Genomic DNA, 27,488 nt, shown 5'->3' with positions numbered 1-27,488 from the left:
CTCACACACTTATGTTTGAGTTGACACTGTCTCATGCTTGTTCGCAGCCCAGAGGTAATTTTTTTTTAAGTCTGAAGAAAAACAACTATTTTTGAAGATAATTAAAAAACAAAGGAAATTAAATGCAAATAAATAAAAAATGTTGGTGCATATGTTCTAGGGGATACAACTAGGATTAAATTAAGGATGAGAAAATTTGGGCAGAATCTCAATCATGAACCGCTCCCGAACACTAAGTCATTTTAGGCTTAGAGCTTTCCCACCAAGGGAAGTGGTGGAAGCCCCATCACTTGTTGGGACATTTTAAAACTAGGCTGGATGGAATTCTAGATAATGTGTTATAGAAGGGAACATTCCCACATTGGCAGGGGAAATGGAATGCCTGGGACCTAATAAGTCTTATCCCTATCTTATTTCTCCAAGTTTATTCTCTGAATGTTAAGGTTTAGAGTTTAATTGCACAACACTTAGGGAGTTAAGATTCTTGTTTTGACCCTATCTATGTATGCATTGCACTAGGGCCTTTCATTACACAGTTATAACATTTGTGTCACTTTTCATCTAAGATCTCAAACTGGTTCACGGACATTAGGGGACAGATTGTGTCTCTTGGAGGCCAAACTGTACTGGGAATGGAAGAGGGAGAAGTACTCGCTGTGTAGTGATGGCTGGGGGTATTATATCTGTTTAAGGTACAATGTCTCTAGGACACTGGGAAAAATTCATTGAGCAGCAACATTTGATGCGTCTGTAGAAAAGCATAACAAGCACTACCTTCAGTGCTAGCTGACACACAGGCGTAAGGCTGTGGGCATGCCCGGGCCCCACCTACACATGCTTCCTCTGGGGTGGCAAGTACTTCTGGCAGCTCTACTGCCCTCTTCTGTACTGTCCAGAGTGCTTGCAGCCAGTTTATATCTGTTTCCTACATGGGGCTCCTTGTAACCTCTCCCTTCCTTCTGGCATACCCAGGTAAGAGGCCACCACAACAGCACTAACTGATTAAGTTTCACGATATCCCTTTGCTGTAAATAAGAAATATAAAAGAAACACTATCATAGAAACACAACCTCCTGTGGCATGAAACAGCAACTAACAGTACCTAGCCATACTACACAACAGCTTAACAAAGGGAGTAGAAAAGAATACTGTATCCAAATGAAACTGCCAGAGAATTTAAGGAAGTGGAATGGAATTACTTGAGTTAAAATTTGACCATGACACCAGAGCTAAAATCCTATTGTTAGGAAAAATGACAAGGTATCTTGAATGCCCACTAGTGGTCAGTACCCTGGTTGGAAGTAGTGTGATAAAAATTCTTCTTGTAATGTTCATTCACAAAGGAGCAGAGTTGGTTGTGAAATCCTAGATTCTGAATGTCTGGACTTCTACAGCATCTATATTTAATAGAGTTTTTTGCTTTTGATTCACGTGAAATAGGATTCCATTCTGACCCAGCCATACCTCAGTTATGCTGAAGTCAGTGCAGTTTTGATCTGTGTTCTCTGTCTGTATTTGGTATATGTCTTATCTTTGAGTCATCTACCAATCTGATCACTACTGAAATTTTAAATTCCTTTCTTGGTCTTTAACAAATCTGTTTAATAATAATGGTCCTGGCACCTATCACTGTGGCATCTGAGTAGATTCCTCCCTCCATTCTCATCTAACATCACTGATTAATAACTCATTGCTTCCTTTCTGTCAGACAGTTTTTATCCACCTTATTGTATTATTATCCAGACCATAATTCTGTAGTCTCTCTATGAGCTTCCTGTGTGGTACAGTGTCAAAGGCCTTGCTAAAATCCAAACAAATTATATCCGCCACATTTCCTTTATCCACCCAGTTTGTCACTGCACTGAAACACCCGTCACAATGAAACATTTATTGATGTAAGTTTCTGTGTTAAACCAGAGCAAATGTGAAGGTGCTGCTGTGATTATATGCTAGAACCTGCTTCTTAACAGGTATCATCATTTTATGCACTAAAGATAATTTGAGCCATGGGAGATGATATCATTCAACAGGAGTAGTGGGGCTGCGAAGATCAGAGCATTATGAACCTTGAAAGGAATGGGGAGAGGCTTATATGCTACAATGACTTGTAAAAAGTATAAGCAAAGTCCTCAAGCTGTGTTCTGAGTGATACTCAGAGAATATCAGCCTCAGAGCTGCCTTCACAGAGAATTGTATCTTTATAGAAAGAATTGTTTGGGCAAGGCCTTGCAAAAGCTGCATGCTGTCACTATTTCTGTTCCTTGGGAACATAAACAGGATCTAGGGACAGCTTGTGCAAGAAAACATTTGGAATAGGGAATATTGTGGTTTTCAGTAGCCAGCTTGATTATCATCATCATCACCCCCCTCCCCATAGGAGGAAAGCTTCAAGAGGTATTAAGAGGAATGCTGGGTCCCACCTCAGCTGCAGCATAATTAATAGCTATAGTGCATTTCAGGATTCCAGATTAGGACTTGCATATAGTTATATCATAGAATTTCAGAGTTGGAAGGGACCTCAGGAGGCCATCTAGTCCAACCCCCTGCAGGACCAATCCCCAATTTTTGCCCCAGATCCCTAAATGGCCAATTCAGGGATTGAACTCACAACCCTAAATTTAGCAGGCCAATGCTCAAACTACTGAGCTATCCCTCCCCCCAATAATGAGCTTCTGGATATATGCCATCATGTGCCAACAATGCCCCTCTGCCATATACATTGGCCAAACCGGACAGTCTCTACACAAAAGAATAAATGGACACAAATCTGACATCAGGAATCATAACATTCAAAAACCAGTAGGAGAACACTTCAACCTTTCTGGCCACTCAGTAAAAGATTTAAGGGAGGCAATTATGCAACAGAAAAGCTTCAAGAACAGACTCCAACAAGAAACTGCTGAGCTTGAATTAATATGCAAACTAGATACCATTAACTTGGGTTTAGATAGAGACTGGGAGTGGCTGGGTCATTACACAGATTGAATCTCTTTCCCTCACACCTTCTTGTCAACTGTCTAAATGGGCCATCTTGATTATCACTACAAAAAATTTTTTCTCCAGCTGATAATAGCTTATCTTAATTAATTAGTCTCTTACAGTTTGTATGGCAACTTCCACCTTCTCTGTATGTATTGTGACAAAGTTCCTCCTCTGCCTTGGTGGGTCCTGCGCTTATTGGCAGATTGGCTTGTCTCAGAGATTCACGGCAGCCCTCAGTTGGGCCACTTTTGCTAGTGGCTCAAACCTGCCATTCACTCAGCTAACCTCATCACTGGCCAGCATGGGGAAAGGGAGGAGAACAATCCCCACAGTCTCTGCTGACCCACCTAGTGGGTCGGGGGATAGGCCAGGGACCTTCCCCTCTGGTGGGACCCACAGTCCAGGTCACCTCCTTTTGTCTCAAATAGGGAGTTGAGGGGGATGGGGGGAACCTGGGCCCACCCTCTACTCTGGGTTCAAGCCCAGGGCCCTGTGGATTGCAACTGTCTACAGTGTCTCTTTTAACAGCTGTGTGACAGCTACAACTCCCTGGGCTACTTCCCCATGGCCTCCTCTCAACACCTTCTTTACCCTCACCACAGGATCTTCCTCCTGTAGCCTGATCACACTTCTACTCCTCAATCCTCCAGCAGCACACCTTCTCACTCCTTGCACACCCTCCCCTAACTGATGGGAGGTCCTTTTTAAACCAGGTGTCCTGATTAGTCTGCCTGCCATAATTGAGTCTAGTATGTTCTTAATTGGCTCCAGGTGTCTTAATTAGCTTGCCTATCTTAATTGGTTCTAGCAGGTTCTTGATTGCTCTATTACAGCCCCTGCTCTGGTCACTCAGGGAACAGAAAACTGTTTGTCCGATGGCCAGTATATTTGCCTTCGACCAGACTCCTGTACCCAATTGGTCTGGGTCTGTCACAGTGTGTATGTATATATATATGTCTTCTTACTATAAGTTCCATTCTATGCATCCGATGAAGTGGGCTGTAGCCCACGAAACGTTATGCTCTAATAAATTGGTTAGTCTCTAAGGTGCCACAGTGCTCCTGTTCTTTTTGCAGATACAGACTAACATGGCTGCTACTCTGAAACAAGTTATAAAGAGACTTACTCCAGCAGAGTGAGAAGTTCAGCTACTACTATGCTTTAGCAGCTGGGTTTCTGAAGAGCTGCTTTCTCATTCCTTGAATAACTCGGATGAGTGGACTGTGATGCAGGTGGCCTAAGTGAATAATGGGAACTAGGGATCTAGTTTTGACCTTACAGCAGGCCCTTACCTGGCAGTGACCATTATGATTATGTGTATGTAGCAGTTTCAGTGCTAGCCCCCTGTTTTCCCATAACTTTCTGAAACTTTCATTTTTCAGGCCAAAATTTTCCATGATTAGTTTCTGTCCAGAAGTGACTTTTCCACCTTAAAGTTTGAGTAAAAACAGTTCAGTAAATTTGCAATACAAGGAAAAAATAAACCTTTCCCATGATTAAAATGTACATGTGTGTCTGTTTGAAAACCTTTTCACCTGAAATTGCTATGATTTGAAAGTTGAAATTTGGCAAGGAGGAGGATATGACCTTGTTCTGCAGAAAACTGGTTTTGATTTGACTGAGTTATGAGCTTAAAAAAATCACACCCCGAGTATGATAGATTTTATTCACTAACTCACTAGGTGCGCACCAATGGAAGGATGTGGTGTACATTTGAAATGGGCCATCCTGATTACGTTGGCCTCATTACCACTATAAGAGTGATTTTTCCTCCCTTGGTGTTCTACTGTTGAGAATAGCCCACTTCCACTTTAATTGAATTGTCTCGTTAGCACTGATCTCCCACTTGGTAAGGCAACTCCCATCTTTTCACGTGCTGTGTATATATACCCGCCTACTGTATTTTCCACTCCATGCATCCGATGAAGCTAGGGCATGTCATCTAAATGACGGTGAATTGGAAGGCAGAACTGGAGCAGGGGGGGAAGCTCCTCTGTACTTCGTAGTGTTCACAGCAGTCTCAATTCAGGAAAGCATCCCTTCAGGAAGAGCAATTAAACACATACATAGCTTTAGGCACATGTTAAAGTCCCATTGAAATCTTGCAAGTCTTAACCAAACTGAGAGTTGAGCTGGTAGCCAAACTATTGAGTGTTGAGTCAAACTGGCTGAGGTTCTTGAGAGACTTCAGCTAAGATTTATTTTCTTTATTTTGTCTGTATCTATCCACCTACTTTACTTACGTGGCTCCTATAATCATAGTTTCTGAGCTCTATGTTTTCTCACAACACCCCTGTGAGGTAGAGAATTATCCCCACAGAGGTGCTGGAACAATTTCTATCATGGGGGTGCTGAGAGCCACTGAACCAAACTGTACACCCTGTATATGATGGAAATCACTTCAAGCCAGGGGGTGCGGCAGCACCCCCAGTGCCCCTAGTTCCAGCACCTATGTCCCCATTTTACAGAATGGGGACTGAGGCACAGAGGGAGTAGGGGTATGTACACTGCGATCCTGGGGTATGATTGCAGCATGTGTAGCCATACCTGAACGAGCTTTCGTCTTGCTAGCTGGGGTACCAGAGCAGTTCAGCTGCAGCGGTGCAGGCTTCATAAGCCTTCATGAAACGCAGGGTAATTACTCAGGTGGCTAGCCTGCCCTAGAGCCTGTGCTGTTGTGGCTGCACTACTATAGTACGTGAACTAGGTTGATTAAAGCAGGCTGAAGTATAGCTACATGATCTGCAATAACAGCCTGCAATTGGAGTGTGGACATACCCTTAGTGACTGCACAAGATTACTCATGCAGTCCACAGCCCTACCTGGTTTTCTGGTCATGCCTTCAAAACCAAAATGTGAGGGGAATCATTTTGGGCAATATTCTTTGGTCCTTATTTAGGCCCCCGTCCTGCAATGAGATCAATGTGGGTGGAACTTTGTACATGTGTGAAGCCCCACTGAAATCAATGGCCTTGGTTTTTACTCAGTTCTTGGACAGAACTCTCTCAATGAAATCACTAAAGTTTTACCTGAGTAAGGAGCAAATAAGGTTTTCAGTATTTGGCCTTCTGTGGTTATCCATTACACAGCATGAGCAGCTGTTGTAGGGATCCTGTCATGAAAGATCCACGGGATCAAGTGCCTTTGCTAGTAACAATAGAATTGGTAGTAATAAGAGGATTGAAAATGATTGACTGATGTTATAAATTGTCCATATGTGAATCCCAAAGCTATCATAGGTGATATACTGTTTTGATTGTGAAATTAAATCAATCTCCGATTGCTATTCAAAAAACATTTTAAAAAATCATCGATCAAGGAATATAAATAATCCTGATTAATTTACTACATCTGAATTCAGATGTTCAAGGAAAATCAAACACTTTCAGACTCACACGGTGAGTATGCCTGATACCTACAGCTGAGGAACAGGCTGCAGAAGGGAATGTGCTCTTTGACGGAATGATTTTCTTTTTATTTTGTGAATGAATTTAGTTCTCATGAAAGTGGAAGCCTTAGACTACTGATTTGAGCCAGACATAGCACAGACAGGTGATGTTAGGCTTCTACCATTCAAGTATGCCAGTAAACCTACATCATTCTACAACAGCTCTGCTCTCCCAGTCCTGGGGCTTCATACAGTCTTCTTAGGGCATAGGAGTGACCAAACAGGAGGGAAAATATGCTTACCTCTGAGATTTGTATTTAAAACATTTAATTGAAAGTGAAAACTTGTTCTAATATCTACTAATGCACCTACCAAGTCCTGAGATTTTCTTGAGCAGAAACTCACCACCTGTTTTCTGAGTGCACTTCCTTGATGTGCAGGCTAGTCACCTGAGTAATTACCCAGGGTTCAATATGGACTTGATGTGCACCACAGATCTAATGGTACGTCTGCACTGCACACTCCTTTAAGTGGCATGTAGAGTACGTATACTACATGACCTCCTAGCCCAGGTATAAATAGCAGTGTAGACAGGGAGGCACTGCTTGGGTAAGTAAAGACATACCTGAACCCTATGGGTATGTACTCTATGCAGCTCTCTACACGCCCAAGCAATGGCTATCCCATCTCTACATTGGTATTTTTAAAGATGTTGGAGCAATTTTCCACCTCAAGGAGCTGCCAGAGCCTTTCCCCACTGCAGAGAAAGACTCTGGCAGCAGGGAAAGGCTCTGGCAGTGGAGAGACAGCGGGGAAAGGCTCCCCGCTGAAGCCTTTCCCCACTGCCTCCCCCCTGACCGAGCTTTTCATTGATATGTATAGATACACAGCACAGTGTGGACACACCTGCTTTTTACTGTGCACATACTGTACATGCTGCTGCAAATGGTGTTCAGTGTAGATGTACCCTAAGACAACCCCGCCTTGCCTCAAAAGTGCTAAGCATGCTGCCTGGAGAACAGGAATACTGGCCTTGTGGTTAAATACAGAATCTGGGTTCTATTTCCAGCTCTGACATAGACTGATCTTGTGCAAATCATTTCTCTTTTTTATTCCTTGGTTTCCCCATCTGCACAATTAAGATGATAATACTTATGGCATAAAGTATGAAAGTCTGTATTTGTAAAATTAGTGGATATTTTTGGATGGAAAGTGGTATAAAGTACAAGATGATATTCCCACTCTTGCCATGTTTTCTTTATATTTTGATTCAGTTTCACTACCAACATGTAGCTGGAATAACCATCAGGATTTCTAAGATACACTTATTGTATGTCAAGGTTCCTATGTTAACTATGGTTATTTTCCCCAAATTCTTCATGATGGTAATGAATATGCTATGAATAAAATAGGCTGTCATGCAACCTTGCTGAGGCTCCTGTTTCTTGAGTTGGTGGATTCTAGGCACATGACAAGATCAGGGACTTGGACTGCTTTGTGGAGAAGGAGTCCTTTTCACCAACAAGAGTAGACCCTGCTGGTTGATTTGCAGAGTGACATTGGACATTACATTTTCTTGCCTCCTTTCCTAACTGAAAGGTGAGTATGGCACAGGCGAGGACTTCAGAATGGAAACTGACACTAGGAAGATACCATAGAACAAGATGCGTGTATCCCTGAGATCAGCCTTTAGGGGTGTTAAGACAGATAAACCTATGCTTGGATTTACTTGGGAAAGGGGAGAGCCCTTTCAGAAGAAACAAATATTGGGTGAAAATCACCGTGGTAAAGAGGGCCAGCATAAAGCGTATGCACCACATAAGTCCCACATAAGCTGTGAAAATAGGGCTTCGGGGTGTGTGTGTGTGTGTGTGTACTCTTTTTGCTGGCTCTGTGTGTGGGGATACATTTCACATTCAGTGAATATTTTTTGTTTTATCAGTTTTCAATTGCATATATCAAAAGGAATAGCTTTTGGCTGCAGCTGCCCCATTCCTTTCTCTGCCAGAAAGCCACAATGTGATCTTAGAAATGTTACAAGGGGGGAAAAAGAAAGAACTAGAAGTTCAGATCAGGATACTTTATCTCTCACCTGACAGCTGCACCATTAGCTAGTTCTGATAGACTCACCTTATTTGTCTGATTTTCTTCACTAGTGCTGTGTATATGCCAGTCAGGAGAGGAAAGGATAGTCTTGTACTCAAAGGACAGCACAAAAGGAGTCAGGAATTCTATTTCCAGCTCTGCCACTGATTCCTGGGGGCAAGTCACTTAACCTTCCTGTGCCTCAGTTTTTACGTCTGTAGAATTGAGATTGACATGCAACCTCACTGGGGGTTCTGAGGCTTAATTATTAATGTTTACAAAGCACTTTGAGATCTACAGATGTCAATGCGAAGTATTACAGTTATTACTGATATGTGACACATTTGTTGCTTTCTGATCCCAGACATGCCAAACCCATGGAAAAAAACTCAGAAATTGGGCTTGTGTTTGGCTTAATTGGCTTGTGAGTTGCTTGTTGGCTTGTTTTTGGCTTGTAGCTTGTTGCCTTTTTTTTTTTCCCCTTGATCAGCTCCAGACAAGCAGGGGCAAGTGGGGGAGAGAGTCAGGGGTGCACAGCTGGCCCACCACAGTCCCAGACTGCACACCAGGGGGATTCTAGTCACATAGAATGTTGGGGTTCTTAGGGATTGGCTTGTTTTGGACTTGTTTTGAAATGGGATTAGCTTGATTTTTGATTTATTGTGAAAGTCAGGGTGCTTATTTACCGCGTGAAATTTGGCAACTGTGTCTGATCCTGGATTACTTTAGTAATTTTATCTTATGACGTTGTATTACACCAATATGTGGATTCCCTTTACTTTCATTTAATTGTTTCTGCCAAAGACATCATAATTGTTGTTCTGTCAACTGAATTGGTGTCTACTGAGTTGAAGTAATACTTTTACTCCTTAGAATAAATTGTTGATCACATTCACATATGCACTTTGTATATGTGCATGCAAGAGCGTGTGGTGGGATGAGTTTGTAAATTATATGAATACAGTGGATACAAAAGAATACACAAATGTTTGTTTGTGTAATATTAGCACACTGATAGGTGCCTTACCAGAATCGTAAATAGGTAGGTAGACATGACATGGAAAACACCTTTATTCACATAAAATCACATTAAAAACTACTTTAAAATTTTATAAAATTACAATATATACACAAAAAGATATGAATAAAATACAGCAAAACACATCTTAAATGAACAATAAACATGAATCACTAAAGTAGCATCATTATCAAGTTCACTCAAAATTTGGTTTACATACCCTGTCAACTGAAAAGTGTCCAGATTACAAGTCCATTTATCAAAGGTGTAATCAGTCTGCAGCCTGGCCACAATCCGTGTGCAGAACAGCCCTACCACATCACACCACTCCACCCTAGCCTCTTTGTTCTGGTGAGATTTCAAAATGGCTAGTTTTGCCTGAACCAGCAACAACTTAGTCAGGCAGGAAAACGGTCTAGTGCGAGCACTGTATCTCACTCCGAAAACAAACAAGGGCTTGGAGAAAACCATTGAAAAGTTGCTGCAAAAAAACCCTAAAAGAGGAATTAAACAGAGGCAAGATAGGAAAAAATGAAACAAACCATGTCTGACACCAAAAAGACGGGGCACTGTGCAGGCACCTCAGAGGCCATATGGGGCACCAAACGATTAGTTGCTACAGTGCTACATGGGACCCTCCACTGCAAATCACCAGGACACTTAGGAAGAGGTTTGTACAACATCCTCCAAGCCAAAGACCCAGAGTCATCCAGGGACAGAGGCATCCTCCAAGACTATATCAGGGAGATCAGAGAGGGTGGTAGCATAACCTCACACTTGACACACAACACGGGATTCCCCCCTGGAAGAATCATGCCTGAAAAAACATTCTGCAAATACTGAGCAGTCCTCTGAGCGAGTTCCACCTGGAATTCAGAGAGGACCTTATCAAAAAAATGCACACGCCAGATTCTGCTCTGAACAGCAAATGCTGTTGCCAACTTGTAGCTTGACCAACTGAGAACAAACCAGTGGGACAGCTTGTTCAACCCAGCCTGAAAAAATGCAGAAAACAGGCTCCTGGAGGAGAGAGCTTCAGCTGGAAAAAGTGGGCTAAAAAACAGTGGCTCTTCCAAGAACCATAATCTGGAAAAATGCAGATTTCATAGCAGTCACCAGGCATTAAAAAGATCATTGTAAAATAGAAGCAAATCTAGATTCTGTAATTGACCAGTTGCCAACAAAAATAGGTGAGAATTAAAGCCCATCCCACCAGTATGATGGAGAAAAGAGAAGGCAAGGGATTTCCAGGCCAGGGGGGAGTCAGAGAACAGCAACCACTAAACGGACCAGAGATGAAAGGTTACAGCCCTGCTGACTAAATCAGTGAGTCTCTGACCCCATTCATCTAATGGCAGGAAGAGAAAAGCAGGGCACAACCAGAGGTGTGTAGTCCCCAAAAATATAATTAATATGCCTCTGAATTTGATCCAGGAGGAGAATCCAGACATGCTAGCTGGTGCCACGTTATTGAGGATACGTGGTTGTTGGCAATCAAAACCTATCCCCAAATAGAGAGAGCCTAGGAAGAAGCCACTGTCCTTTCTCAGGTGCCCTTGCACCATCTCTTCAGCCCCCTCCTAGTTCCTTAATATATATTGTTCAGATCCAAAAAGGTCCCCCAACATGTAAATCCCAGAGCTGCCCCTATGCAATTGTTGGGGCAACAAAGCGGGACTGCTGCACTGCCAAGAGCCCAGTAAGATCAAATTGCTTTTAGCCCAGTTCATGTAAGCAGATGCCTGTTCATTGTGATACAGCAGGGCTAGAAGAAAGCAGGAGAGTGATCGATGTGAGATATATAAACCCCAGGATGATCAGAGCCTTAATCCCTGTAGACTAAGGAGAGGTTACTACAGGTTAATTAGAACAACTAAAGCCAATTAAGGCCCCACCCCAGACCTAATAAAAACCCGCAGATAGGGGGAGGGAAAGAGAGCTGACTGTAGTTTGGAGGTGTACTGGTGTTGACCAGAGGATTGGAGTATCGAGGGAATAGAGACCCTGCCCAAGCAGGGCAGTGGGACTCCCCCAGCACAAAGGATGGAGAGAAACCCTTCCCAGGGGGAAAGAGGGTAAGAAGCCTGTGAAGCCGAAGGAGCTGGGACCGGAGTAGGGGTGAACCTGGGTCCCTTCCCCGCTCCCCTTCTCTCCCCCTCCAAGGCACTTGCGAAGCCCAAGAATAGGGGCAGGGGTGGCACCCTGATCCACCACACCAAGGAAAAGCGTGGGACCCACCAAAATAACATTGGCCATTTGCCACATCATGCACTTGTAAACAAGCACAAAGTGCCTGCTTGTCACTGTGAGATATGATCAAAACTGAGATATCATCAGGCTGACAGACGAATGGGGAAAGGATCTGGCACTCTTGGCACAGAAAAGCCAGTCAGATGGCTTTTGGGGAGGTGCAGAAACTGCTCCAAACTAAGAGCACCATGGATGGTGGTATAATAGGCCAAGGAAGGCTTAGTCTTCCCTGGTGCTGCTGCCCACCGCCATGGAACACCTGGGCTGCGGTGGCCCTGCCCCTTCTCCCAGGCCCCACCGCCAGCTACTGCCTGCCTGCCAGCCATGTCTCCTCCACTCCACCTCCCCTCCAGAAGTCCCCACTGCTCACACCATCCCTCCTCCTCAGTGTTGGGGGAGCGAGGAGTGACGTGGAGAGTCGGTGGCGCGGGCGGTAGAGGGAGGAGGCTCAGCTGGGCGTTGGGTCCGGCAGCTCAGCCGGGGCATCCGGCACTCACGGGACTGGCCCGGCTCTGGAGCCAGCCTGGCACTTGGGGGGCCGGTGGCTTGGCCAGGCTCTGGAGGCGGGGGCCAGCAATTTGCACGGGGATGGGCCTTCAGAGGCAGGGGGGGCTGGCAGTTCAGCAACTCAGCCCAGTGCTGGGGCTGGCCTGGCAAAAGGGAGGGCAGTGGGTCAGTTGGCTGGCGGCTCAGCCCAGTGTGGCTGGGGCAGGCGGGCCGGGGCTTCTCAGGTTGTGGGGGGGCCCTCAGGGCTTCTCCTGTTGTGGGGGTTCAGGGTTCCAGTGTGTGGGGGGCGGAGCCTTGGGTGGAAGGAGCGGGGCCAGTGGGCTAGCCTCCCCAAAGCAGGGATTCACCCACCGCCCATGAAGAGCACACAGCATCCCAGACAGATGATACCTCTGACAAATGCCTTTGCAAACTGGGAAGCAGTTGCTAATTAATCTTTAGGAAACTAAAAATGTTATGATACAGTAAAGAAATGTATGAAGAGAACACTGGCCCAGTCCTCAAAGCTTCTGACATTTTTAAAAGATAACTATGGTTAACTCTATCAAAGGCCTTCTCCTGGTTCATTGAAACAAGCCCCACATCCAGATTACAAGTTTGCTAACAGTAAAAACATCAAATTAAACAACAAATTAAAAACAAATTATCCAAAAATACAGCAGTTAAGAATACAATATGCTTGATGAGGGTGTGTCAAAGAACCCAGACAATCCTCCAGACAATTGGGTAAGGTCCTGGATAAAATCTTTTAATCAGATAAGAGAAGGGAAATAGGTCCCCAGTTCTATCACAGAGGTCCCTTTTTTGTGCAGCAGGGTATCACTGCTCTGAGGCAACTGAGGGGCAGCTCTTTCTCCTGGGTACATTGCAGCACCACTAGAAAAAAGTCAGAACAGAGAAGATGCTAGAAATGCTTGTAAAATTCAGATGGCAGCCCATCAGTACCTGAGGCATTGCTTGTAGAGAGCTGGTGGACTGCAACAGAGACCTCCTGCAGCGACAGAGAGGCATCCAGACACCGCTGTTCCTCACCAGTCAAATAGGGCAACTCTTGCTTGAGCTCCTCCATTGCCAGCACACCACAGGCTTCAGGTGAGTACAGAGTCTTTTAAAAAATAACAGCTGCTTTCTGGATCTCAATAGGGTCAGCTGTCAGATGAGTTTCCGGCAGCCGCAGGCAAAAAATCTGCCAACGGTCTGCAGACTTTTTCTCCAACTCGAAAAACAATCGTGTGGGAGTGTCAGTTTCATGCAGCTGAGTAAAATGAGCCCAAATCAGGACTCCTTGCACATTCATTTCCAAGAAGCACCTCAGAGGCTGGTACTTCTCAGTTATGGTTTTGTGATTCTGCTTCGGGTTTCCCGTATCAAGGTTGCCATGAAGGCCCAAGATTTCTCGTTCCAGGGCATTCATAGCCCGATGCAAGGACTGTGTGGGAGCCTGGGTATACTGATGGCAGAACAATTGGTTCTGGATCTTTCTGACATCCCACCGCTGTCTCAAGGACTCATATAGGGGCTTATGCTGCCACCAACACTCCTAGAATACAGCAAACATCTGGGTGAAATTCAAGTGCTGTAATAATTCAGTATTAAAGCACCAGTAGGAAGCACAGGCAGGAAAAGGAAGAAGCACACTGCCAGAGACATAATGATGATCTGACAAGTGAGTGGGAGACATGGACAACCGAACATACATTCACACCGGCTGTCATGGTACACAAGTGATCCAATCTAGTCCCTGAGACCTGGTAGGGAGTAGCCTTCAGTCAAGAGTACGGTCTAACAGTGGGTGAGAGAACCTCCAAACATCTACTAGCCCAAAGGTCTGCAGGACCTGGCATTGGCAAGTGTCTTCAGAAAGGGGCGTCCAGACACTGCTGTTCCTCACCATTCAGATGGGGTAACTCTTGGTGCAGCTCCTCCATTGCCAGCACATCACAGAGTACTGTAAAAAGAACCTGCTGTGTTATGGATCTCAGCAGCGTCAGCCATCAGGTGACCATCCGACAGTTGTAGGGAAAAAATCTGCTGATGGTCCATAGACTTTTTTTCCAACCCGAAAAAGAACATTGTGGGAGTGCCAATAGCATGCAGCAGAGTATAATGGACCTGAATCAGAGCTCCCTGCCCATCTCTTCCACCAAACATCTTAGGAGCTGGTACTTCTCAGTTAAGGTTTGGTGAATCTGCACTGGGTTTCCCAAATCAAGGTTGCCATGGGGGTCCAAGATGTCTCGTTCCAGGATACTCCTGGCCAAATGCAAGGACTGCGTGGCAGCCTGGATACACTTATGGCAGAACAGTTGGATCTGGATCTTTCAGACATCTCTCCACTGTCTAATACACTGTCCCACCACTGTTTCATATAGAGGCTTATGCTGCTGCCAATGTTCCCAAAACACAGCAAACATCTCAGCGAAGTTCAAGTCCTGTAATAATTTGGTATTAAAGCACCAGTGGGCACCACAGGAAGGAAGAAGGAGAGACACATTGACAGAAGCATAATGATGATCAGAGACAGGGAAGACCACACTGGCCTTCCTGGTATAAAAGTGATCCAGTCTAGCCCTGGAGACCTCCTTGGGAGCAGCCTTCAGCCAAGAGTGCTACCTAATACTGGGGTGAGAGTACCTCCAAACATCTGCTAGCCCAAAGTTCTTCAGGAGACAACACAGTTCCCTGGCTGACTGAGGGTGTAGTTCTTCCTGGTTCTTGTCTAAAACATAATCTACAGTGCAACTGAAATCCCTTCCCAGGACAGTATTACTATCAGGGTCACAGCCAAGCATGGCATGGACAAGAGTCTACAGAAAGGAGACACGATCTCGCCCCAGAATAGGAGCATACACAGTAAAAAGATTAAAAAGAGTAGTGTCAATATGTGTCTTCACCTGGAGGAGCTGGCCCTGCACAGTCTCCTTCACAGAGAAGATCTGTGTCCCTGCATCCCGGGGAAAGAAAACAGCTCCTGCAGCTGTGACATTGAATCTATGGCTCAAGAAAGTTTCCCCTTCCCGTTCCTTTAACCAGATCCCCTGATTATCAAGGTCTGAGTGTGTCTCTCCTGGCAGCCATTAGTATTGAGAGCCAAAGGTGAGCAGCACCACAGAGACTAGAAAGAGAGCCAAGCAGCAGAGGGAGACAATAGAAAGTGGAAATACTGTGAACAAAACAAGTCACGGTGATGGCGGTGTATCTTGAACAATCCCCACCTTGATCAACAACTTTTTGAAACAGAAATGTTTCCTACAACCAACTGAGTTATCTCTCAAGACAAGGGCAGCTGAAGGAATAAAGTGCTGTAAATCAACTCCCCACTTCCTTTTTAGAGCTATCCAAAAACGTCATTAATCTCCTTCACACCATACCCCCCCTTCCTATCTAGCTGACTGGCTGGGACATCAGGAACCAGTGAGGAGTTAGAGAGATTATCATCATCCTCTTCATCTCCCTAAGACTCCACCGGGTCAGAAGAACATTGAGCCACTATTGTCACATTCTCATAATTCACAAGGGAGAAAGATTCAGTGCGGGCAGCCAGCATATCTATATTCTCAAGAGGGGTAGGCAGTGGGCTGGGACTCAGCATCATCCCTGCAGCATACAGGATTGGGGCTTGAGGACTCACCATGCCAGAAGAGGACAGTATCCCACTGGAAACACCAGGCATGGAGCTGTCACCCAACACAACACTAGTCTCCTTCGCAGGGCACACAGCTCCATCCTCAGCCACTGCCAGCAGCTCAGAGGCCGCCGAAGTCTTAGTCCTTTTAGAAACAGTGCTGCATAAATCCATCTCATCGATCTGTTCTTCACCCCCATCTCTAGAACCTCTCTCTGCTTCCTCTGCAGGGAGGTGCACTGCAAACTCCAGGACTCGCTTTTGTCCAGGTACAAGTGATGGGGTCACGATAGAGGGCACCTGTGGTGGGGAGGCTTTTCTCTAGAGGATAGCAGACACATATGGCGATGGTGGAGGGAGACAGAATCTGGCAGTACAGATGCCCCTTGATGTCCCAACCTCCCCCACTATCCTGGGATCCCACATTCTTACCAGGGTCCCCCAAGCCAGCAGTGCATGGGCAAGATCAGGGTCACCACATAGGAACATTTCACATTTTCAAAGGTAACGAATACTGTAAAATCTATGCCATCTATGTGATGCTTTAAAACGTAATTCAAGGGCTGTACAGGGGTATTTAGGACCAAATGAATCTGGTACTGTAACGACATAACATGCCCCACATTTGGGTTCTTGCACACTAATGGAATCATCCTAAGAGCAGGAAATACCTTCACATCAAGAGAGATCAGACACTGGTGTCTCACTGTGAAGGAAGGGGGGACATTGGTACTTTAGTAGCAGGAGTAAACCAGGGAAAAATTTGAATAAAAGCCTCCTTGACTCAGAGTCTCTCCTTTACTAAACGATCTACTCTTGGGCCAGGAAAATTACTGTAGATTTGCTCATTCAAGAGGCAGATTTTATATTAGCACAGGCAATAATCTTAACTACACTCAGCAACACATCCTGCACAGTGTAGGAGACAGGAAGTATACACTGAATCCCATGCTTGTGGATTAAACTGCTAAACCCCTCTGAGGCGGAGAACTACACCAACTCCTGCAAGGAAAAGGAAATGGGGGACCAATAACACCCCTAAGGTAAAGAAACAGCAAGTAACAAACCAAACCATACACAGCCTAACAGAAACCTGGCTAGTGCATAGAGCACATAACAAACTCAGCCTCGCTCTCAGAAGCTTCCACAATCCCAAGAGAGAGAGAGAGAATCCATCTCTCTTTCCTGTTTTGTAATAATGAGGACTGGAGAGATCCATGAGAACATAAGAATGCCCATCCTAGGTCAGACCCGTGGTCCATCTAGCCCAGAATCCTTTCTTCTGATAGTGACCAGTGCCAGATGCTTCAGAGGGAATGAATAGAATAGAGTAATTTTCGAGTCATCCATCCCCCATCTTCCAGTCCCAGCTTCTGGCAGTTGGAGGTTTAGGGACACCCAGAGGATGGGATTGCATCCCTGAACATCTTGACTAATAGCCACTGATAGATGACATTATCTAATTTTTTTTTTACCCCAGTTTTACTTCTGGCCTTCACATTATCTGGCAACGAGCTCCACAGGTTGACTGTACATTGGGTAAAGAAGTACTTCCTTATGTTTGTTTTAAACCTGCTGCCTATTAATTTCATTGGGTGACCCCTGGCTCTTGTGTTATGTGAAGGGATAAATAACACTTCCCTTTTCCCTTTCTGTACACCATTCATGACTTTATTATAGTCCTCTGTTGTATCCCCTTTTAGTCATCTCTTTTCCAGACGTTCTGCAAACTTTGCCATTACGTCAGCTATGCTTCAGTCATCAGGTACAGAAGCTGTTTTAAGCGAGAGGTTACATACCACAATTAGTACTTCTGCAATTTCATATTTGAGTTCCTTCAGAACTCTTGGGTGAATACCATCTGGTCCTGGTGACTTCTTATTGTCACCTAACAATATTCTCCCTCTCATCCTCTGCAGTAAAGACTGATGGCAAGAATTCATTTGGCTTCTCTGCAATAGCCTTGTCTTCCTTGAGTGCTCCTTTAGCACCTTGATTGGCTAGTGCCTCACTGATTGTTTGGCAGGTTCCTGCTTCTGATGTACTTAAAACAATTTTGCTGTTATTTTTTGAGTCCTTTGCTACTTGCTTTTCAAATTCTTTTGTGTCATGCCTAATTATACTTGACCTTTCAGAGTTTATGCTCCTTTCTGTTTTCCTTAGTAGGATTTGACTTCCAATTTTCAAATTATGTCTTTTTGCCTCTATCTGCTTCTTTTACTTTGTTGTTTATCCATGGTGGCATTTTTTTGGTCCTCTGACAGTTTTTTTTATTTGTTATATACATTTAGTTGGAGCCTCTATTATGGTGTTTCTAAATGGTTTCCATGCACCTTGCAGGTATTTCACTCATGTGACTGTTCCCTTTAATTTCCATTTAACTAGCTTACCTTCAACTACACAGAAGAGGGGAATCTATCTTCCCCCCTACAAGGATATTAAATTAAATTACATTATGGTTGCTATTACTTAGCCATTCAGCTATATTGCCTTCTTGGACCAGATCCTGTGCTCAACTTAGGACTAAATCAAGAATTGCCTCTCCCCTTGTGTGGGTTCAAGGACTAAGCTGCTCTAAAAGCAGTGTTAATGGTGTCTAGAAATCCATATTTTCTATTAAAGACAGGCCTGAATTAAAACTCCACATTTGAATAACCCCAAAACTCTGGGGTGTTCAAAATATGAATCTGGATTCAGATCCAAAGTTTGTAGCCTGGGACTTTCTCTGTGTTTTGCTAATAAAGGGGACGGCTTTGACTGTGAATTTGTACATTCTAAAAGTTTCACTGCCATATTTTCAAAATAAAATATTTTAACCAAGATATGTACTTGTTTGTTTTTATTTCCTCTTATTAAAACATTATCTATATAAAAATGAATTTTTGTTACTATGAATCCCAAACCCTGGCAGCTTAATGTCAAATTGTTGTAATGTATTAATTTTCTCATTTGGATATCTGGGTTTTCCCTTTTTTCCTGTTTTCAGAGGTTTTACATTTGGATAGAATTAAAACCATTGATTTTTAAATGCTCCTATAACATTTATACTCAGACTAATGGTGTAACCCTTGGAGTTTTTAATGTCATTCCAACTGTTATTTGAAAAATAAAAATTGTTTTTGATTTTTCATCTGTTCAAGTGGTATGAATGTTTATAGCTATCAGTTCGTAATCTACTGTTTTTCACAGTAAAAGGGCATTGATTTTACAAGATAAAAAAACTTCACAACCAAATCAGCTATTTTGTATCCTTTAGCAAAAGGCTATAGAAGCCCTGTACTTTTTACACCTTGTACAACGCATTTCTTCTTTCTAAATTTGCCTGTCTTTCTTTTCCCCTCTGTGCAATTGTCTGACAGTACTACGTGTTGTCGAACGGATTTTAAAAATATATTTGGCTAACATTATTTAAAATCATATTTTCTCTTTCAGTTTGTACATTCTGGTCCTAACAGTTTCCTTATTTGGCTGAAATTAACATTTTTTCCGCACTCATCGGTATGTGATGTTGTCTTTCTGTCATTTTTAATTGTTATGCCTGGTTTTCCTTTTAGAAGGTAGATTGTTAAAATTAAGGGGCAGGAGGTTTCTTTCCATGTAATTCTGAGATCCTTTAATGCAGAGGCATATTTTGCTTTTGTGAATTGCTTCCCCCCCCCCTTTCTTCATTACAGACTACTCTGGGAAGAGCCTTTTTTAACCCAAAAAAAAAAAAAAAAAAAAAAAAAAGGCCACGCTTGACTGATAATGCATTGCTTTGGATGGTGAAACATTATGAAAGTTTAATTTTTAATTAAATCTGAAATACCAATTATAACTGAAAGAGATTTTAACCTGTTTCTTTTCAGACTGCCTGAAGTTACATTTTAGATGCTGAAATCACTGCACCTTAAAAACAAAAAGATTAAGCTGCACTGCATTCCTGTAAGTAAAAGCTTTTCCGGTACCTTTTGTCAGTATTTCTCTGAAACAGTGCACACAATAAAAGTGTTAGCACAGTAACTGGACATGGATAAAGGTCAGAGTGCCCTTGGATGGGATTTACAAGTTTAAATGACATTTATTTATTTTTTTAAAGGAAGTTGTGCTGGATCTTTACCAGGTTTTATGTCAGACCCCAAATTGCCAATTCTTTCCACTGGCTGTTTCGAATTTTATTAGGAATGGTGTGTAGCTTTGTCCCAATTGACATACATTTCCTGTCATCCTGTCACCAAGGATTCCTGCACTTTGGTGCAGGGATAATGGAAAGTAGCAGAAGATTCCTGATAGCATCAGAAATATAATTCATTCTCCTTTGTGATGTCATAGGACATTTTTGTCCTTTGTTATAAGAAAAATCAAAAGAAAGAGAAAGTTTCTGGTGACATCACAACAGGAGTCATCTGCCTGAGGACATTGGATGTGATCAGAAATGCATAATTCTTCTGTGTGTGTGTGTGTATGTGTGTTCCCTCTTGTGCTAGGAAACAGTCAAAATAGCATATCTTATGTTTTCGAACGAGAGATAAGGCTGTCTCTAAGAGCCCCATTAGTCCATAAATGCATGTCAGAGTCTACATCCATTCTGGTCTATTCTTATTTAGAAGCTGCTTTGTCAATGTACTCGAGAGAACAATTAATACTTGGGATTTCAGTGCATGAATAACAGGCAAGTGAATGACCAGACAGTGTAAAAGATTCAGATGCTCCGAGTTTAAAAATAATAAAGAAACAAAACAAAATCTTAAAGATGATAGGGGAAAAGGGATTTTAGTTGGGCAATAAAAGGTTGTGAAATACTACAAAGCAAAGTCAATCTGTTTTCTCATTTAAGATCAAAATGTAAGTTTGGTAATGAAATCCAGAAGTTTATGAATTCTTCCCAAGTGATATCTTTGTTTTATAGCACAAAGTGTTTCAGTGTTTTAACTGTTACATAAGGGGGTTTTCACCCCCTTTCAACACTAATGAATTTACTTTGGAGACTAGCTGAAGGGTACAGCATACTGCGGGTACATAATACCCCTTCCAGGAATGGAATGCCAGGCATGAGTCAGTGAGGCAGATTGTGCCATTCTGGCACTAATCCATTGCGTTTTTACATTACTGGCAGGGGCATGCCATTGTGTTGTTAAATACTGTGCATTAACTGCAGACTGTGGCCAGTGAGTTGGGTTTAAAATGTTCTGCTCATAGTTCTTAACTTCCTACCACAAGCAGTATCCCTGGCCACCATGGTCATCACTGTAACTCTGAGCCTATGACCTAGGTTTAAGGTACTAGTAGATTTAGTGGTACCAATGACATAACATTTTGTGGGGGGCGGAGAGGATGGGTTGGGGGGAAAGACTTTGAAATGTATGAACACTGAATCTAAAAGCCCTTTTGTAATTCCCTGTATATTATAAAATAATAATCAGGAGAATTTTGCTTCGAATGCATTAGACATTTTCTTTCCAAATTTTAATAGATCTAAGAGTGAATTAAGGCCGGTTCTTTGGATCTTTGGGATACAGGTGGTCACTGGGTCCTTGATGGAGCAGTGTGGCGAAATACTATTTAGCAGTATATGGCTCTGATGATTGACTGCCAGCTGGGCTGGGCGATATCACTTGGTAAGCAGATCAGAGACTCAGTGGTTGAGGAAAACAACTTTAAATGTAAATATGGAACAGACCTGCAAAAAACAGAACATTAATATCTTCATTTTAATGATGGGGAAACTGAGGCACAAAGGTTAAATGACTTGCTCCAGGTCACAGAGCGAATCAGTCCTAGAGTTGGGAATGGGACACAGGATCCTGACTCAGCACAATTCCATCCTTCCTTGTGCTCTATCAAACCATCATAGCTGGACCTCTGCTTTATGGCATGCATTATCTTATCTCCAACTTACTTCCATCATTCATTTTTCAAAAGTATCTTGCCTGTAAACTCCTAAATGCTCCTAGGTTCTGTAGCCTCAGCATACAGCCCCACCTCTGAAATATACCAGGATCATTGTACTTTATGATTCTTACGCTGTGAGGAGCATGGTGGAGGGATTTTTATGGGTGGGCATGCAAATCGTAATAATGAAATCTGGATATTGCTGTTACATTTGAGTGTCCATGTAGTCAGTAACACAAAACAGTTAAAATGCATGGTGATTAGCCATAGAAGAAAAGATGCTTTGAAGTCTTGCATTGTTTCTTACTGAGGTTCATTGTGAACAGTGCCTGCTAATTTCTGAGATCTGGGATGAGATTAATCCCAGAAAATGGCTTTCCTGTAAATAGAGAACTACCTATTTTTAAAAAAAATTAAATTTGGAGTCTGGAGAGATCATTCCCAGGCTGTGATGTCCCTACATCATCTGATTGTTCAGAATGTAAGCCATCTCCTCAGCTGGTGCAAATCATATATGCTGTTGACTTCCATGGAGTTTATGCCCATTTATGCAGCTGAGGATCTGCCTGATAGTCACCTGAAAAAGGGGCTTTCTAAAGGTAGTGCGACATGCTATTCAGAGGAGGTGACTGTGTGATTGAGCCTGCAATGTGCTGAGCACTCTGGGTCCAATCCAGCAATGTATTTAAGTGTATACTTATCGTTGTACATTTATTCACTGAAGTCAGAGGGATTACTCCCATACTTAATGTTAAGCACATGCTTAACTACTTTAGTGTATCAGGGCTAGCACCTAGTAGGATCAAGCCCTTTATGCAGAATAATCTCTGCTCCAGGTGAGTATTTGCTTTCCTTTAACATGAACAATAATCAGAGTCAGATCTTTGCACAAGGGAAAGATACTATACATATAAGCTAAAATTGTCCAAAACATATATGGGTGTGGGATAAATTTTCAAAGCAGTGTCTAGGAATTTAACCATGTTTCCCTTATCTAAGACTTATAAGAATTGCATATAGTAGGTACATTTTTAATGTATGTGCTGCCTTGAAAAAATTCAGCTAATATGTAGCCTAGTGGTCTGAGTACAGGATTAATAGCCAAGAGATCCTGTATTCTTTTCCTGATTCAGACACGCATGGCATTGAGCAAGTCACTTAACCTCTCTGGACCTCACTTTTCATATCTATTTTAAAGTGTGGCTAATACTGACATACCTATGTGAACATTATTTAGTTAGTGTCTGTGAAGCTCTTGGAAGTGCTAAGTATTGTTATTATTAACAAACACCTTGTGTGCACAAAACACCTGGGGTGGAGATACAGTCACTCACTGGGATGATCTTTCATAACTCACTTGTGCGTTTGTTTTGTTCCATCACTCAAAGGTATCAAGGCCAATTGTAATTTGCAAAAGTACCATATCACTCTCCTCACTGAGTATTTTTATTGTAAACATTCTTTCTTTATTTGTCTGTCTCCATACTTTCCTCCATGCTGAATTAACCTTGCTTACCAAACTTTATCCCCTCCTCTGCACTATACAGTAGAAACATTTGCATAGCCTCCAAATTACAAAGAACAAATTCATTTTGTCTACTAATTATGTTTGCTGATGATGTATGAAACAGACAGAAGACTGTTTGAATTTTCATAAGTTCAATTGAGTTTGCAGGCATAAGGAAACGAACTGGCAGAACCCAAGCCAATGTGACATGGAATGCAGGCATCCCAGAGTGCATGCTGCATGTGTAGCGTCAGGATGTCAGGGCTAAGAAGGGCCTCTTCCATCAGAGGAGTGCTTTTAAAAGAAGGAAATATTTTGAATCAACAAACAGTCCACCCTAACATATCCTTCAGGTTCTCCTTTACAGTACATTGAACATCATAGCGCTTGGGGGACATGGGCATCTGCTCACCAATATTGTAACTTACTGTTTTAACCAGAGTTGCAAGTCTGAGACAAGTTTTGTTTTCCCCAACAGTTCTCTAACTCCTATTCCTCTCATCAGCTCCAACACTGCTCACAGAGTGATGGCAAGCTAAGCTCTTTTTGCCAGAAAATTTGTGATAGAAAGGGGTCTGCTGGAGAAGACGTTTGGATACAAAAATTGTTTGGGATTCTGTCTGCCCTAAATAGAACTCAATGTCTTGGGGCTGTCACTGAAGAATTGTATTAGCACTAACAAAAGGAATTAATTTTGCCTTCTCTTTCTCCCACAATGAGGCATCAATCCAGAAACTCCTGGGGATAAATTCTACCCTGATTTTTATTCCTGCAACCCCATCAAAGTTAATGCTGTGGTATAGATGTAAGTCAAGGCAAAATTTGCCTCCAGCATTGGATTGGCTGAGAAGGTAGAAGTCTGTTTTGCTGCAGCATCTGACCTGGGGTACAGTTTCAAAAGTGTATAAGTGACTTAAGAGTCCAGGTGCCATTGGATTTCAATTTAGTCTCCTAAGTATTTGGCACTTTGGAAAATGGGACTCAGGCTTACTCACTTACGCTCTTTTGAAAATTTTATCCTTGGTCAGTTATATTGTCAGCAAGGCCCCTTGAAGGTAAAGGACCGATACTCTGTGTGGTGCTGACAACTTCTTAACCCTGTTTTTCAGACAAAGATGGGGAGGGTGTTAGTGTAGACATTTTGGGTCCAGATTTGTCGATGATGATGATCCGCACAGTTTCACTGAATTTGGTGGAGTTACACTGATTTACGCCACTGGGATATCTGGTCCTTAAACTTCAGATGAAATGAGAAAATCCAAGTTACTTGTTTGTTCCTTAAAAAATCACCTTATTTTAGGTCTTTTGACATGGGACATGGTCACAGTTTAAAGGTGAAAATACAGCGGATGATCGAAAGAATAAATATGCAGCGGGGTTTATGGTAATCCTTTTCTGCAGAAAGAAAATTTCTCAGGAGATTATGCAACTTCGGGTTGACTCTTTGTTGTCTTTGAATCTCCAGCTAAACATCCTCAAAAGAACAATAGTGAGACCATTTTGGGTACAATAGCCTTGGAACTCTGATAACGCAGTAGATATTTTTGTTTGCTCTCAGGTTGGCTTTAATCAGACCATCTGCAAGTCAACTGATAGCAGTTAGGACTGAACGTTATTTATGTCCATTTATGTTCACTTTTTGTTTTAGATATCTGGCTTTCCTTTCTAAGGCTGTACTTAAAATGCAGGCTGGAGCACTCACAGTTTAGAAAGTATATTGTAGCATGCAGCTTTTGTTTTAGCGGTGTGTTTGCTACATTAGGTAGAGAGAGGAAAATAGCTCTCTAGTGTACAGTTGCTCTATTAGGCGTAGGGATATTGGTCGTGATTCATTCATTTTAGAAGGTGCAGGGATTTCAGTGTCGATTTCCTGAGCAGTATTGCTTTAATAAGTTATAAAATAATGTAACATTTCAACACTTAAAGAGGCTACAGTGAAACGAGACAATCTTTCACTCCACTTATCAAAGCATTTGCTGGTCTCACTTCAAGAGAGATGAAAGACTAAAGAATATTGAGCAAGGAAAGTTAATCTATAGCCAGAGATGCCATTAGGTAAGAATATACAAAAAGAAAAGAGTTGACACAAACATGCTGGCTTTTGCCGGCCCTTGCTATAAATGTATTTCTTCTTCTCAACACATAGAGCCAAATTCTGCAGCTAGACTAGTGTAAATCAGGAGTGAATCCACTGAAAGCAGTATGGTTATTCTGGATTTACATTGTTGCCAGCATTTGGCAGAATAGACTGGCGATAGTTAAATAAATCCCTGGAAATGTCAAAGCCTCTGATATGTGAGATGCATGAACCTTCTATGCAGGATCCTCCTCTGGTGTAGGTCTGACTCACCCCAGTACATGATCTGGTCTTCTGTGTCTGTATCTCTTCCATCACCACCACCCATCCTTTTGATAACATCACCTCTGGGACAGATTTTTATCTCAGTTACACCAATGTAAATCCATCAATCTCAGTAATTTACACTGGTGCAGTGAGGATCAGAATGTTACCCTCTCCCTTTTCCTAAGAGTTCTCTGGGGAGTTCAACCATTGACACATTAGCAGTTCTGGTGCCAACACAAACTCTGCCTAGTCTTGTGAGCTCTGACAGGAAATGTTCTCATTGAACGTGTCTTTAAGAAGTGCTGTATTTTCTAATGACAGAAGAAGTCTGCTTCCAGAATACTTTGTGCTCATCCCAGAGCTCCCCATATCCTCCATTTAAATGGAGCAACTTCTTCCTCCCAACCTGTTGCTTCTGCAGCTCTGCCCATCACTGAGCCTGCTGGAGGTGGCAGTGGGGAAGCACAAATGGAAATGGAAAGCACTTGGCAGATGCTCTGTGCTGTTAAAGGCCTTTGGAACAGGGTCTGGCTTTGCAAGATGTTTTCAATATCAGTAATATTGATGGCATCCCTGAATCAGAAACTGCATCAACAAATCTTTTGAACCAATTGGTATCCATGGTTGGCTTTTTTTTTAAAGAGGCCTATAACATATTGTTAAGCATCTCATTCCAGTTCCACATACTGTTCTCATGGAAATTTTGAATAATGAAAGCCTTTTATAAGGTGGAAGTAGCTTATCTAATCTCTTTAAGACTGGCAAGAAGTAATCAGGAGTCCTGTGACTCTTAGCAGCAGCACATTTTCAGGGAATTAGGCATGTATTTCCCAGCAGCAATGATGGGAATTTTGTGCCAAATTACTGCAAACCCTTGCTGAAAATGAGCCCTCTTAGGTCATGATCCTGCAGCTCTGGCTCATTTGTGTAGGCTTCACTGGACTCATTAATGAGAATAAAGGCTGCAGGAGCAAGCCCTGAATGTAAGAAGTGCCAGTACCATTTTCATAATGTGTGGCAGGCAGCTTCCCTGTGGCCTTGGGAAAAATAGAAATGGAAGAAGATCAGTTTCCCATTTGGTCCATTTTCCTAGTAGCGCTAGCGTGCACTCCCTGTTTCATTATCTGCTTAGTAGAGCTTCTGGTGTTATTTACCAAGAATACAATCTTTTGTTTTCACTCTCATTCTTTCTCTAAAAAATGCTAATAGTCACCCCCCTGTGGAGCTTTTGAGAAATTTCTCCTCCCGCTACTGTTGTGCTGTGCCTTCCATGTGGGAGTCGAGGCTGGAGGATGTCTGTGGAATGGGCTTGTTTTCATTTGAACTGTCACTGCTCAGAGTCTGCCATCCCCAAACCCGTGCCAGAGGCAGACTAGGAAGTGAGCCTTGGATCCTTGGGTTCTGGGACCCAACTTCCTAGAGGATCTAAGTGAAAAATTATACAGAATAACAGGGGGCAGCAGAGCACACAGTTGGTTGAAGACAAACAGCTGCCTGCTGGAGTGGGCTCTAGGAAGAGTAAAGGACTTGTGCATGGGAGGAAGAAAAAGAGTTCAACCTAGGTTTACAGGAGGGAAATGAGCTGGGAGAAGTGATTGTCTTCGAGGGAAAAGGAGGAAAGAAGCCTGAACTGTTTTTGGCAGAGAGCCAACGTCTGGGAGAATCTGGACCCTATTTGGAATTAGACCACTCCTGCCTAGAGAGTAGAGTAGTGCAAAGGTTCCCAAACTACTTCTTCTTCTTCAGATAATATGGGAAACCATTCCCTTCATATATATAATGCTTACATAAGCATATATAAACCTGGGAAACTGATGAGGGATAATTGTCACAGCAGATCAGGAAGAATAATTATGGAAGAAGAAAGACCCACTGAAATACATTATTTTGCTAGTCCTCTTAGCTGTAAAT

General features: G+C 42.8%; 1 protein-coding gene across 3 annotated transcripts in view; it reads left to right on the top strand.

The window, feature by feature from the left end:
• ZBTB20 (zinc finger and BTB domain containing 20) overlaps positions 1–27,488 on the top strand; it is a 626,421-nt gene that overhangs the window by 172,626 nt on the left and 426,307 nt on the right. For all 3 annotated transcript variants that reach the window (XM_048818099.2, XM_048818071.2, XM_048818047.2), the window contains exon 4: positions 19,704–19,779. The gene's annotated coding sequence lies outside the window, so the exon portion shown is untranslated. The remainder of the gene's footprint in view (positions 1–19,703; positions 19,780–27,488) is intronic.

The sequence above is a fragment of the Caretta caretta genome, chromosome 1 (genome assembly GCF_965140235.1).
Source record: "Caretta caretta isolate rCarCar2 chromosome 1, rCarCar1.hap1, whole genome shotgun sequence".
Taxonomy (NCBI): Eukaryota; Metazoa; Chordata; order Testudines; family Cheloniidae; genus Caretta; species Caretta caretta.
Note: the sequence above shows the minus strand (reverse complement) of the source record. Positions and strands in the feature narration are given on the sequence as shown.